Here is a 15,386-nt window from a genome sequence, read left to right on the forward strand (position 1 = left end):
AAAGATAAATGCTCTAGGGGATGGACACCTCATTCTCCATAATGCAATTATTTCACATATCATACCTATATCAAAGTTTCTCATGTACCTCATAAATATATATACCTACTATTAACCCACACAAAATTAAAATTAATTATAAAAACACTCTCAAATAAAAATTCTATATCTGGCACAACTATCCTTCAAAAATGTGGGATTAAGACATTTCCAGAAAATAAAAAGCTGATGGAATTAGTTACAACTAGATATGACACTAATAAATGCTGAGGGAGTCTTTTAAGCTAAAATAATATAATGCTACAGAGTAAATTGAAGCATATAAAAATATAAAGTTTTCTGGTAAAAGTAAGTATTTTGATAAACATATAATCAGTATTATTAAAACTTTGGTTAACTTCTTTTTTATTATAGTATCTAAAGGGCAAAAGAATGAAAATAATTATGAATCTATGTTAAAAGGTACATACAATATATAAAGATGTAATTTGTGACCACCATGGCATAACCTGGGTAGGCAGAGCTATAAATGAGTAGAATTTTGTATGTGATTGAAGTTAAGCTGGTATCAGTTTAAAATTAATTTTTCTAACTTTAAAATGTTACATGTAATTTTATGGCAAACATAAATAAGTTGTCTATTGAAGATTCACATAAGAAATTAAAAAGAGAATTAAATAATGCCACAAACAAAAATTAAATAAACACAATGGAAAGCAGAAGGAAGAGAATGAAAGGCAAAAGATAGTCGTAAAACTTATAGATAACAAAGAACAAAATGACAATAGTAATTTCTATTTTATCAGTAATTAGTTTATATGTAGATTAAAGTCTCTCAATGAAATGATGTAGATTAGCAGAAAAGATTAAGAAAATGTAGTATTCAACTCTATGTATTATAGAAGAGACTTGCTTTAGATCAAAGCTAATAAATTGCATAAATGTAAAATACTGGAAAAAAGGCATTTGATACAAATAATAACTTCATGCAAAGAATTTGGTGGCCTCCTGTAGTAAGATTTATTTTCTCTAAACTGTCCTCAGCCAACTCTAACACTGTAGCTCTCATTCACCATGACACACACTGAGGTCAAATCCTCTCACGGTACAAGCCAAAGAGGTCAAATAATGCAATACAAGAAAGCAGAGCTTTAGACCTGAAAAGAATCTACCCATGACTCCTGAAACTTCACAAAGAAAGCACAACACCTCCAAAAAATGAGTGGGTGGCATTTTTATTCTGAGTTCTTTAAAAGGCCTGATTTATTAGATGCATTCTCTGTATTTTCTTTTCTTGATACCAAAGATCGCAAAAGAGGAAGAGGAAATAGGGTGAAAATAACATAAATGAAAGAACATTTTTTTAAAAGTAAGTGAATAGAGAAATCAAGCAAATGTCTTTTTTTTTTCTTTTTTGCAGCAGTGAGGAATTTTAGCCAATTCAGAGGTCTTGTTCCTCAAAACTTGGAATTCTTATTTGGATTAGACCAAGTCAGGTAGAATTGGTCAAATCTGATGGCAGAACAACCAAACTAACAACAAAAAACAATGTTATTACTGAGAACCCTAATGGTAAAGAGAAATTAAAACGAGGTGTATGCCAATCTTAGCCTTTAGTCATTAATAAAATTTTCATGATAAAACCCCAATTCAGCTACCTACCTAGAAAATGCGGAAGCAGGAAGCAGGAAGTATTTCAAACTTGCCTTCCCTGTTGGAAGTGAGCTGAACCTCCAGAAAGGTGTTGCTTGTCCTCCATCATCATAGAAGCAGAAAAGCTCTCTTCTTTTTTGGAAGTTAGTAAAACACCACAAAAGGAGTTGTACAGCAGAATAAAACTTATATCTCAACCAAATTTGGGGAAATTGGAGATTCTCTGGAAAAGGGAATTCTCAGACCTCAGCAAATTGTCTTTTTGGTTTGAGCAATAAAGATAGCCCAAGTTGGTACTAAGCACCAATAAGAGATTTGTCAATGGTCACAGGCATCTCCACTTAAAGTCCCTTCATGGTTTCCAATTTGTAAACCAAAAAGTACCTGAGGCAGGTCTTCATCAATTTAGAAGTTGGTTTTGCCAAGATTAAGGACATGCCCAGAAGAAAAAAAAACAAAAAGAGAAACATGGAATCACAGAAATCGTCTGTGGAGTTTGCCATTCTCCAAAGATGAATCTGAGGGCTTTGATGTTTAAAGGAGAAAAGTGGGCTGGAGGAGAAAGAGGAAGGGCATATTAATCCACATTTTGCAAGAGAAAAGGAGCGGAGGAGTCAGTTATATTTTCATCTCAAACTCAGTAAATAGGTTTATTACATAAGATAAGGTGAACATAGATTAGCTACCTGTGGAAATGTTTAATCTTTTCTCTGTAGCTATCTGATTAGAAATAAAAGGTCGTTTCTTGCATGACTCAAATTTATTTTTTCCTTTTGGCATAGTGTATTGGGTTTCCAACTTTTTATTTCCTTTTCACACCATAACATAAACACCTACTATGTAAACAGAACAATTAAAAATAATAAACACCTACTGTGCAACCAGAACAATTAAAAATAATAAAAAAAAATTTAAAAAAACTTGAAAAGAATGTAAAGGAAAATTATGATCCAATGTCAATACACATAAAATTGAGGATTGAGATTTATTTACACCTAAACCATCTCCCTCCTCTATTACCTGATCTAGGTTTCTTGTATCCTCAGTTTAATATCGTGTAGATCTAGGTAGGATGATCCCAAATCTTATGCTCTATCTCTGAATCACCTTTGTGACTGTTGGGTCTCAAAACACATCACCCTAAAATATGACTGTAATCAACCCAAATATGCCATCTCCGAATATATTTCTTTGTTATATTTCCGGGTTTAGTTTGAAATTTGTCAGGATGAGAACTTTTCAGAGAAAATTCTTATTACCTGAGAAACTTTTGTCTGCATACCATGGCACCCTTTATTCACCATATATTTCTTTGCTTCACCCTCCCATAATGTGTCTCCACCAACCCTCAGAAGCTCCAAGCCCTTATTTGTTCCTGTAGCTCAGGATGCTCTATAAACTTCAATATTCTGTCCCTGCTCTGAATCTCATATTTTGTGAAACTCTAATAGATAAGGACATAATTAGCTTTTTTTTCAAAATAGCAAACTAAGACCTTGAGCACCAATTCTTCTGAGAAAGAAGAATCAAAGTTACAGACGAATAATTATAAATCAAATAGAATATAAAGTTGAGAGTGCTGGAGCCTATTGGAGAACTCACAGGAAGAAGTCAGGGCACAGAAAAAGAACAATGCAAGAGTCTGGGAGAGACTGAAGCCTGAGGAACTTGATATTCTAGTAGAAAGGGTAAGTGGGTGTTTCTCGCTCACTTCACCCTATAGGAGATTGGTAATTTCCAAATTGTCAGGAAACTCCTCTGCTTTTGCAAACCCATGCACTGGTGTTGGTGGTGAGTTTGGAAATTCTTGAGGACATTGCACTGGGCTACCAGCTCATACAGGTTCACCTGCCCTACGCCAGAAAAAACCTTCAGTGCCAGGTGCTATATTAGGAGTGTACCTATTGCAGAACTGTGGTCTGCCCAGTAAGCTTCAGCCCTTATTTCTCCACAACATTGGAACCACCACAGATATTTCCCAGCACCTGCTTGAATTGTGGCAGGTACACGGAGTGGGGTAAGGTAGACCCTGGAGAGCTGCAGAATTTGTATTAGTCTACCTCTCAGTGAGTGCTTCTTTTTAAAGAGTGAGTGCAGTACAGCAAGGGAGAAACCCTTGGGACAAGGAAAACAACAAGATGTGTTTTCCTGTGGCCAAGGGCTCCTGGTTATTGGCTGAGAGTGACTATGACTCTTTCTGAAGAGACATGGGTCCTGTGCTCAGCTCTGTGGGGAAGGAGTATGGTTCAGCCTCAGTGGCCAGGAGATCCAAGCATTCAGGTACAAACACTGGGAGGGGGATTTCTCCTCCCTTTCCACTCACTGCTGAGGACACAGCCATGGCTGCCCCCACAGAAGATGGGCATGGCTGCACCTGTGGATGACTGTTCTAGCACTATGATGCATGGCTCCACCGCACTGATAGTATGCCCACCAGGCCCAGTCTTGCATGAAAGTTAGGGTCCCCACCCTTCACCACCTATGTGGAGGAACATCATCCCTACAGCTGAAGAGATAAAATTGTTTGTTTCAGGCTGAGAAAGGAGATTGTGCATGAAAGGCATTTTGGCAGAGAACCACAAGGCAGTCATCTTTTATGGCTCTCAGCTACATTATGGCCTGAAGATAGATGTGGTGTCTGTCTATACTTTAAATCTCAAGTCCCAGGACAGTAGCATAACAGGAAAGAATATTTTCTTCTTGCCTGCCCAGGCCATGAAACTAGGGAATTCCTCCCTCACCCTGCAGAGACCTCAGTATATTTTACTAGGAACTTGTCCCACAACCAATGTCAAGACTGATGCTTGTTCTTGCCATTGAGGTGTCTGAGGGTAAGCTGGGTGGTCCAGCTCTACTCAGCTTTGTCCCCATTTCTGAGGCAGAGCTGGGAGCTCACGGCACTGGGCATTCCACGACTACTCCATCACATTAGGCAAGGCAGAGTTCCTCCAAGTAAACAAGGATTACACATATACCTATCTGCTTCTTTGGCAACTGGCTCTTATCGACAAGTGCAACCTACTTGCTGGGAGGTTAAACTGCACAACTCAATTTAAAACCTGCTGGCAAAAATGAAAAATTCTTGGACACAAGATACAATTTCTGAGAACTTTGCTATGCCAGTTCTGCAAAAGGTGGTGAGCCTGTTCAAATACCACTACTACAACCAGCATTTGAGAAAACCACTAAACAAAGGCTATCTTTAGTATAGCCAAAAATCTATACTGAGCCTTTTCCACTAAAAACATCAAAAATCAATGTCAAACAACCATACACAACATACATTATAGTCACATCCTCCAGGAAAATAATTATTCATGCAAATGAAACTAAATTAAATAATAATTTTAAAAGATGGTTTACTTACATGAGAAGCAAGGAGAGAAACAATTCAGGTGACATGAAGGATCAGTGCATGACAACACTCCCAAAGGCTCACACTAATACTCCACCATCAGATCTTAAACAAAATGAAATATCTGAAACACAAGATGAAGAAATAAAAATATTGATCTTAAAGAAGCTCCATGAGATCCAAGAGAAAGTTAAAAACCAACAAAAGGAAGTCAGCAAGACAATTTAGGAAATTAATAAAAAATTTGCTAAAGAGATATTTTGAGAAAAGAAATGTGGAAATAAAGTTTATTGAAGAGATTACAAAATATTATTGAAAACACTAACAATACAATAGATAAAGCCGGAGAAAGAATTGCAGAGCTTGAAGTCAGGTCTGTCAAATTAACCAAGTCAGGAAAAAATAAATAAAAATTTTAAAAATGAACAAAGATTTTGAGAAATAGGGGGTTCTGTAAAACATCCAACCTTTGAGGCATAGGAATTACTGAGAGAGAACACAGAAAAGTAAAAAGTTTGGAAAGTCTATTTGAGGAAATAGCAAACTGATTCATAATTCTGTTAGATATTTATATATCCATATAGAAGAAGCCACAAAAATTCCAGGAAGACATACTGCAAGATGAAATTCACCAAGGCGTATAGACTTAGACAATCTATAGTCAATGCGAAGAAAAACATTCTAAAAAATGGCAAAAGTGTCTAATCACAGAAAAAGGAAATCCCATAAGACTAATAGTGAACTTCTCAGCAAAAACCTTATAACCCAGAAGAGACTGGTGTCCTATTTTCGATCTTCTCAAAGAAAAAATATCAGCCAAGAATTCTGTATCCTGCTAAACTAAGCTTCATAAATGAAGGAGAAATAAAGTTTTTTTCATAGACAAACAAATGTTAAGGAAATTCATTGCTACTAGAAAATAATAATGTTGGTGAGGTTGTGGAGAAAAGTGAATGCTTATAAACTGTTGGTGAGAATGAAAATTATATCTTTTGCAGCAACATAGATGCAACTGAAAGCCATTATTAGAAGGAAATAAATACAGAAAGAGAAAACCAAATATCACATGCTCTCACTTAAAAGTTGGAGCTAAATATCTAGTATATATGGATAAAAAGATATGCATAGTAAACACTGGGGATTCCAAAAGGACAGAAAAAGGAACAGGGGCAAGGTTGGAAAAGCTGCCCATTGGGTATTATGATCTTTACTTTTGTTATAAGACCATTAGAAACGCAAACCTCAGCATGAAGCAATAAGCTCATGAAACAAACCTGCACATGTACTTGCTGAATCCAAAATTAAAAATAAACATAAATTTTATTAGCAATAAAATAATAAAATGCATATTGCTGGAATATATTAAAAATAAAAACAGGATAAAACCATATGCTGTTTACTAGAAATCTACTGTATTATTCTGTTTTCACACTACCATGAAGAAATACCCAAGACTGGGTAATTAATAAAGAAAAGAGGTTTAATTGACTTATAGTTCCACATGGTGAGGAGGCCTCAGGAAACTTACTATCATGGTGGAAGGCAAAGGGGAAGCAGGCACCTTCTTCACAGGACAGCAGAATGGAGTGAGTGTAAGCAGAATAAATTCCAGATGCATATAAAGCCATCAGATCTCATGAGACTCACTCACTATCATGAGAACAGCATGAAGGAAACTGCCCCCTTGATCCAATTGTCTCCACCTGGTCCTACCCTTGTTACATGGGGATTATGGGGACTACAATAAAAATTAGATTTTGGGTAGAGACACAACCAAACCATATCACCTACCTAATGCATAAAGACTTTTATAGACTCTATGTATATGGGGTGAAAAAATATGTTCCATGTACATGGAAATCAAAAGTGAGTAGAAGTATCTATACTTATGTCAAATAAAACAAACTTTGAGACAATAATTTAAAAAGACAAAGAATGTCACTATATAATGATAAAGGGATAAATTGAATAAGAAGATATAATAATTTTAAATATATACACACCAAAGATCAGAACACTCAGATTTATAAAAAAATTCTACTAGACTAAGAGATAGACAGCAGTATAATAATAGTGGTAGACTTCAACTTCTCACAGATAACACTAGGGAGATTATCAAGGTAAAAAATCAACGAAGAAACATTGGACTTTTATTGGGCTCTAGAATAAATCAATCTAAAAGACATTTATATAACTTTTTATCCAACATCCACAGAATATATATTATTTTCATTGGTGCATGGAATATTTTCCAAGATAGACCATATGTTAGGCTACAAAACAAGTCTCAGTAAATAAAAAATATATATCTTGTCAAGTATTTTCTCATATCACAGTAAAATGAAACAAAAATCAATATCAAGATGAATTCTCAAAACTATAAAAACACATGGAAATTAAACAACCTGCTCCTGAATAATCTTTGGGTCAATGGTAAAATTAAGAGAAAGATTTAAACATTTTTAAATGAATGAAAATAGAGATATGACATACAAAACTCCTCTGGGATATAGCAAAAGTACTGCTAAGGGGAAAGTTTGTAACATTAAATACTAACATAAAAAAGGTGTAATGGTCATGAATTAACAACTTTATGTTATACTATAAGGAACTTAAAAGACAAGAAAAATTCAAATGCAAAGATAGCAGAAGATAAGAATTGACAAAGATTACAGCAGAAGTAAATAAAATTGAAACCAAAAAAATACAAAGTATCAAGAAAAAAATTGTTCTCTGAAAAATAACAAAATTAATTGAACTCTAGCACCGAGATTAACATATAAAAAAGGGGAAATGATTCAAATAAGCACAAAGAGAAATGAAAAGGGGACATTCCAACTGATACTACAGAAATACAGAAGATCATCAGATACTACAATGAGCATCTCTATACCTTGGTTACAAACCAGAAAACCTAAAGGAAATGAATAAATTCCTGGAAACACACAACCTCCCAAGATTGATTCAAGAAGAAACAGAAATCCCAAACAGGCCAATAATGAGTACCGAGTTTGAATCTGTAATTTAAAAAAATCTCTCAACAACAACAACAACAACAATCCCCAGGACCAGACAAACTCACAGCCAAATCCTATTACACACAAGAAGACATTGTACCAATCCTACTGAAACTGTTCCAAATAATTACTAAGGAGGAAATCCTTCCTAATTTTAGAAAGCCAATACCACCATGATACTAAAAGCAGGCAAGGACACAACAACAAAAATCTACAGGCCAATGTCTCTGATGAACATAGATGCAAAAATCCTCAACAAAATACTGTAAACTGAGTCAAACGCACATCAAAAAGATAATATACCATGATTAGTTGAGATTTATTCCAGGGATGCAAGGATTGTTCAACATACGTAGATCAATAAATATAATTCACCATATAAACTGAATTAGAAGGAAAATTATATAATATTAATAGATATACAGAAAAGGCATTTGATAACATTTTGTATCCCTTCATTATAAAAATTTTTAGCCAACTATGCATAGATTGAACATTCCTCAAAATAATATAAGCCATAAATGACAAATCCACAGGAAACATCATACTGTATAAAAAATTTAAAGCCTTCCCCATAACTGGAACAAGACAAGGCTGTATACTTTCATCACACTTTTTCAAAATAATACTGGAAGCCCTAGTTAGAACAATCAGGACAGAGGAAAAAATAAAATGCATCTGAATTGGAAATGAGGAAATCAAATTATCTTTATTTGCTGATCATATTTTCTTATACCTAGAAAATCCAAAGATGCAAAAAAAAAAAAAAAAACCTCCTAGATTGGATAAGTGATTTCAGTAAAATTTCAGATTACAAAATCAACATACAACTATCGGTAGTGTTTTTATAGACCAATACCAATCAAGGTTATTACCATATCAAGAACTCAATCCCATTTATAATAGCTACAAAAAAACCACAAAATACATTTATCTAAGAAGAGAAATTATTTCTACAAGGAGAATTATTAAAAGAAGAAAAATAGATAATATTTTTCATCTATTTTGATACAAACGAATGGAAAAATATCTCATGATCATGGATTGGTATGATCAGTAGATGATACAAACTAATAGAAGAACATCTCATAATAATGTATTGGTATAATCAGTATCATTAAAATGACCATACTGCCTGAAGTAATCTACAGATTTAATTCAATTCCTGTCACATTACCAATGTCATTTTTTACAGAATTAGAAAAAGCAATAATGCAATTTACATAGAACCAAGGAAGTACTCAAATAGCCAAAGCAATTCTAAGCAAAAAATAACAAAGCTGGAAGCATCACATTACCTGACTTCAAATTATACTACAAGGCTATAGTAACTAAAACAGCACAGCACTGGTAAAGAAATAGACACATAGACCAATGGAACAGAATGGAGAACCAATAAATGAAGCCACATAGCTATAACCAACTGATCTTTGACAAAGTCAACCAAAATATACACTGGGGAAAGAGTGCCCTATTCAAACAATTGGTGCTGGGAAAGTTGGATAGCCATATACAGAAGAATCAAACTGGACCCATATCTCTTACTATATATAAAAATTGACTCAAGCTGGAGGAAAGACTTAAATGTAAGACCTAAATCTATAAAAATTCTAGAAGAAAACCTAGGAAAAACTCTTCTGGACATCAGGCTAAACAAAAAATTTATGACTAAGACCTCAAATTCAAATGCAACAGGAAGAAAAATACACAAATGGGACTTAATTAACTGAAAAGTGTCTGCACAGCAAAAGAAATAATCAATACAGTAACCAGATAAACTACAGAACGGGAGTAAATATTTGCAAACTATATATCTAACAATTGACTTATATTCAGAATCTACAAGGTAGTCAACTAACTCAACAAGAATTAAAAAATCCTATTATAATTGGGCTAAGGACACAAACAGATAGTTTTCAAAAGAAGATACGCAAGTGGCCAACACACATATGAAAAAATGCTCAACATCACTAATCATCAAATAAATACAAATTAAAACCACAATGAGATACCATTTTACAACAATCAGAATTGGTATTATTAAAAACAAAAACAAAAACAGATGTTGATGAGGATACGGAGAAAAGAAAATGCTTATACATTGTTGTTGGGAATATAAATTAGCATTATCTCTATAAAAAAGAATATGAAGATTTCTCCAATAACTAAAAATAGAACCACCATTCAAACCAGCAATCCCACTATTAGGTATCTATACAAAGGAAAATAAATTATTATATGAAAAAAACACCTGCATTTGTATGTTTATCACAGCACGATTCACAACAGCTAAGTAATAAAATGAGCTTTAGTGTGCATCAATAATTGAATAAAGGAAACGTGGTACATATATGTGTGATACTATTCAGCCATATAAAAAATAAAATTATGTCTTTTGCAGCAAAATGGATGGAACTAGAAGCCATTATCTTAAGTGAAATAACTCAGAAAGTTAAGTATCACATGTTCTCACTTATAAGTAGGTGCTAAACAACATGTACACATGAACATAGAGTGGAACAATAGACACTGGTGACTTCAAAATGTGGGAGGGTGGGAAGAGGGTTTGGGATGAGAAATTACCTATTGGGTACAATGTACATTGTTTGGATGATGGTTACATTAGAAGCCCAGAATTCACCACTATGCAATATATTCATGTAGCAAAACTGCACTTGTTTTATCTAAGCCAATAAAAAATTTAGAAATTATAAATTGAAAATTTTTTCCCTGTAAATTTGTCTTATGTCAGTTTAATTTGTAGCCCACCTAAAAAACCATATCATTCCACCCGACTCCTTTCCAAATCTCGTGACTTCCAGCATTGTAAAATACAGTCATGCCTTTCCAAGAGTTCCCTAAAGTCTTAACTCATTCCAGCATTAACTCAAAAGTCCAAAGTTCAAAGTCTCATCTGAGACAAGGCAAGTCCCTTCCATCTAGGTGTATTCTACATCATAGAGGATGGTGCCTTATCTTTGAGGGACATTACTTTTCAATCTCACACCTCAGCTGTGCCTTCAAAGGACTATTGTTAGCTAGCAGCTTCTGAGTGGTGCAGTATATGATGTGACCAGTGTATCATATGGTTGTATGCCCTCTACCTTGCATCTTTTGCTGATACTATATCTCTGATTCTGAAGAAATGGTATTTGAGATCTTATAGCAGTGGATTAAATATTGTGTAAGTCTTCAAACATGGATGCTGCCTGAGGCTCTATGGGAAGGAAAAACAAACCCATACCTGAACTTGTGTTGATTTCAGACAAGATTAATTGATGTTTTTTGAAGAGTGAAAGAAGTTCAACGTGAACAATTTTCCATAGAGTGGATGATTAAAATCTTTCACAGGTAATGCTAGTTAGAGGCTCATCATTAGTCTCTATTTCTAACAGGTGGGCCTTTTGGTAGTGATAGCATCTAGATCAATCTTGGTGTTAGCCCATGCTCATATGTATCCCCTTTTCCTGTCACCATGGCTACTCTGTTCACATACCCATTGTGCTGGCATTGGGATTGACAATAATAGAAGCTATCTCAGATCTATTTATTGAGTCATTTTGCTTAGTTCATTGTCTAGTGCGTTTTCAATGGGGGATGCTCAAGGAGGATAACATATATTTTTTGATCAGATGGTCATAAGGGAAACTCACCTATGATTATAAATATAAACTAAGGTAGAGGAACTGGTACAAGAGTGACATAAGAGTCTGTGCCAATTGTTTGTACTTCTTACTTGTGACCCTGACCCTCCTCATGATAGATCCCTGACTTACCATTTCTATGTTAGGATGATCTTCCTTATCATATGACCTGGTATGACAGGACGCAGATCATGATAGGAAGTTCTGGTCACATGGTCACATCCAGGGCCAAAGGCTCTGTCTATAAACACATTATACCAAGAACTTGTTTTTTTAAAAATAAATTTTGTTGAGGTATACTTTACATGTAATAAACTGTACAGACTATTAATATACAGTTTTATGAGTTTTGACAAATGCATGAACCCATTTATTATGCAAAAAGCTGTAGTATAGTATAGGTCTGTCACCTTAAAAATTATCTATGACAATTCCCAGTCAATCTCCATCTCCACTTCCAGGTCACACATTCATTGTTCTTCTTTCTGCTACTATAGTTTAGATTTGATTTTTATCAAGTTTCATATAAATGCAATTGCATAATATGTATTGGGGGGGTCTTTTTCTTTTGCTTATTATAATTGTAGACAAATTTGTATTGTTCCACGTATCAGCAGATTCTTCCCTTTTATTGCTCAGCAATGTTCTATTATATAGCTCTATCATCTGTGTAGTAAAGAATTAACCTTATACAAAGAGATGTCTATCGTTTGCCCTCAGCTACTGGGAGGTGATATCCAAGTACCTAAAATGTTATGCCCAAAAGGAGTGTCTTTGTTTTTCTGAGGGTCATAGCCACTGAATAGTCTATCAATGTGATTCATGGTGTAGGCTTTGAGCCATGTTGTATTAGTTCTACCTCCAGAGAGACTGAAGACTAAAGTTCAGCCATGTGGGTAGTGTGTAACCTAGTGCAATAACAACTCTGGATACTGAGGGTGAGGTAAGCTTCTCTGATTGTTGATACTATATACATATCTTCAAAAATCAATGCTTGGTGTGTAATGCTCTCCATAACTCCATGGGGAGAAGACACCAGGAAGCTCCATGTTTGAAACCCTCCTGGATTCTATCCTATGTGACTCTTCCCTTGGCTGATTTTGATCTTTATCATTTTCTTGTAATAAACCATATTATACTCCCATATTGTACTGTAAGCATAGCAGCTTCCAGTGAGTTCAAGTCCTTCTAGTGAATTATCAATCCTGAAGATGGTCTCCAGAATGCCTCCAAACTAGTAATCAATGTCAGAATTGAGGGCAGTCTTACATGGACTGTGATCCCTCTAACTTTATAGTTAGCAACTCTTGCAACATCACTTTTTAATCCATGGATGCTTTATAGTTAGCAACTCTTGCAACATCACTTTTTAATCCATGGATGTATTGATAGACATTTGGGTTGTTTCTAGTTTAAAGTGATTATGAATAAAGCAATTATGCATATTAATACAAGATAAGATTTGTTTAAACCTCTTTTTCGTTCTCAAGAAAATTCTGAGTAGTGGGATGCTGAATCACAAGATATATATATACACTCAGAGAAAACAATTGCAAATTAATTGCACCATTTTACCTTCCCATCAGCAATGCATGAAGGTTCCAGTTGTACACACTCACCAACACTTACTATTATATCTCTTGTTGTGCTATTTTAACAGGTGTAGAATGGTATTTCCTTGTGACTTTAATTTGCATTTTGCTGAAGACTAATTGTTTAACACAATTTTATATGCTTCTTGGCCATTTGTATACTTTCTTGGGAAAAACATCTGCTCAACTCATTTGCCCATTTAAAAAGGAAATTTTCTGATGTATCATTTTTATACAGTAACATGAAACTATTTTAATTATACAGTTAAATGAGTTTTTCAAATATCTATAGTCATATGTTATGGTCTGAATGCTTATGCTTGTATTTTTCTAAATTTCCTATGTTGAAATCCTTAACTCCCAAGGAGCTGTAATTAGGAGGTGGCATTTTGGGGAGTGAGCAGATTCTGAGGGCAGAGCCCTCCTGAATGTGATTAGCATCCTTATGAAAGAGGCCCCAGAGAGCTTGCTGGCTTCTTTCAACCATGTGAGGACACAGCAAGAAGGTGCCATCTATGAACCAGAAAGAAGGCCCCCATCAAACACTGAATCTGTTGGTGCCTTGATCTTGGAATTCCCATCTTATTACATTTGCAAAGGCCATTTTGCCAAATAAAGTCATATACACAGGTTCTGAGTAGACATTGATTCTAGGAAGGCACTATTTATCCCAATACAATCAATGGCCCAAGTGTGATCTTAGTTTTTATTTATCATATTGGTTTGGCGGATGAAGGCAGCTGCAGAGGTTTTCATTTACCTTTCTCTATTAAAATCATGTTTTAATCAACTCTTATTTACTGTATTGGTAAGGGAAAGATTCTAAGATTATGTGAATGACCAAATAGATGACACCTCACACTGGGCAAATGAGATCAACAGCAGTTTGTTAATTCCTTGTACTCAAAGCCTAAGGGAGGAGAATACCAATGCCATGCAGGGTCATATGGTGTTGCACTTGGCAACAGAGTGAACAACCAGGGTCTATGGGAGCCAAGCTTTGTAGTATCCAGAGGATGAGGTGGCTCCTGTTTCCTGTGGGAGGAGGTAATTGGCTAGTTTGAATAATCTCACAAGTTTGACAGAAAACTAAAATCTGTCACTCAAGAATAAGCAAAAAATTCTGCCTGGTCTGTTTGATAAGGATTGCTTGGCTAGGGGACCTTATCTGCAAGGGCAGAGTGAGGAAGAGAACCTGATATTGTGTCATTTGAATCCCTTCTGGCTTCTCCCACAAGTCAAAGCACACATCTATATATAGCCTCTGCTATAGAAAAAAGACCCTCTGAACTTTTGAACAATTTTGATATTTACACCAAGTCAGCTTTTACTTCATAAGCCAAAAGCCAATGAGGTTGTTCTGCCAATTATCAAACATATTTATTTTAATTATGAATTTGAGGACCAAATAAATGACCACCGAATGGACAGTAGATGGCCTATTACTGAAACTTAGGCTTGGACTCTATTTATTAACTGACTCTATATGCACTCACTCTAACAGGAGGGCCATGGTGACACCTCAGGTTTTCAAGTATTAATATTAGTTCAGACTCTGGGCCCATTTATTCTTGAAATGTCTGTATATTGCCCTTTCTCCAGTATTTGGATATTTGAAAGAAAGGAAATCAAAACACTTGGGAGAGACTCAGGCAATCTTTAATACACATAACTGTTGTGTTTTTGAGTTCTTACTGGGAACCCAGCCTTTCCTTTAGTCAAGGAGTAACAAAACCAGCTCAGGTCTTTAAAATGGGGAAGAAATTGTAACTTTGATTGAGGGCTCTGGAGGAAAGAGTTTCAGGCTTCTGATCATTGAACTTTGCTTTTGGTTTTAATAATTGAGCAATACACTTGTCTATCTATTGTGCTCCTAAGGACACAGTGTTCTCTTAAATGGTTCCATATATATATATTTTTTTCTTTTTTTAATGAATAAAGACTTCGTGGCTGCCAGTCTCAATTTACTCATTATAATAATTCCACCCCTCTTTCTTCTGACAATGAAATGTCACCACCTAACCTCTGCCATTTCAGAATCTTCCTTTGTGACAACAGTCACATGGCCTAGAGGGCTGGGGTCCTAGTTTTTCCAGTAAAGGACTCGATAGTACATATTTTAGTA

The 15,386-nt window shown here is 35.1% G+C and overlaps 1 long non-coding RNA gene across 1 annotated transcript in view; it reads right to left on the reverse strand.

Moving 5' to 3' along the window:
- Window positions 1-1,857: 1,857 nt before the first annotated feature.
- Window positions 1,858-15,386, reverse strand: part of LOC135969221 (uncharacterized) — a 57,177-nt gene continuing 43,648 nt past the window's right edge. The window contains exons 2-3 of the long non-coding RNA XR_010584359.2: window positions 5,021-5,132; window positions 1,858-2,205 (exon numbers count right to left, since the gene is read on the reverse strand). This is a non-coding gene — a long non-coding RNA (uncharacterized lncRNA). The remainder of the gene's footprint in view (window positions 2,206-5,020; window positions 5,133-15,386) is intronic.

This window comes from Macaca fascicularis, chromosome X, assembly GCF_037993035.2.
Source record: "Macaca fascicularis isolate 582-1 chromosome X, T2T-MFA8v1.1".
NCBI lineage: Eukaryota > Metazoa > Chordata > Mammalia > Primates > Cercopithecidae > Macaca > Macaca fascicularis.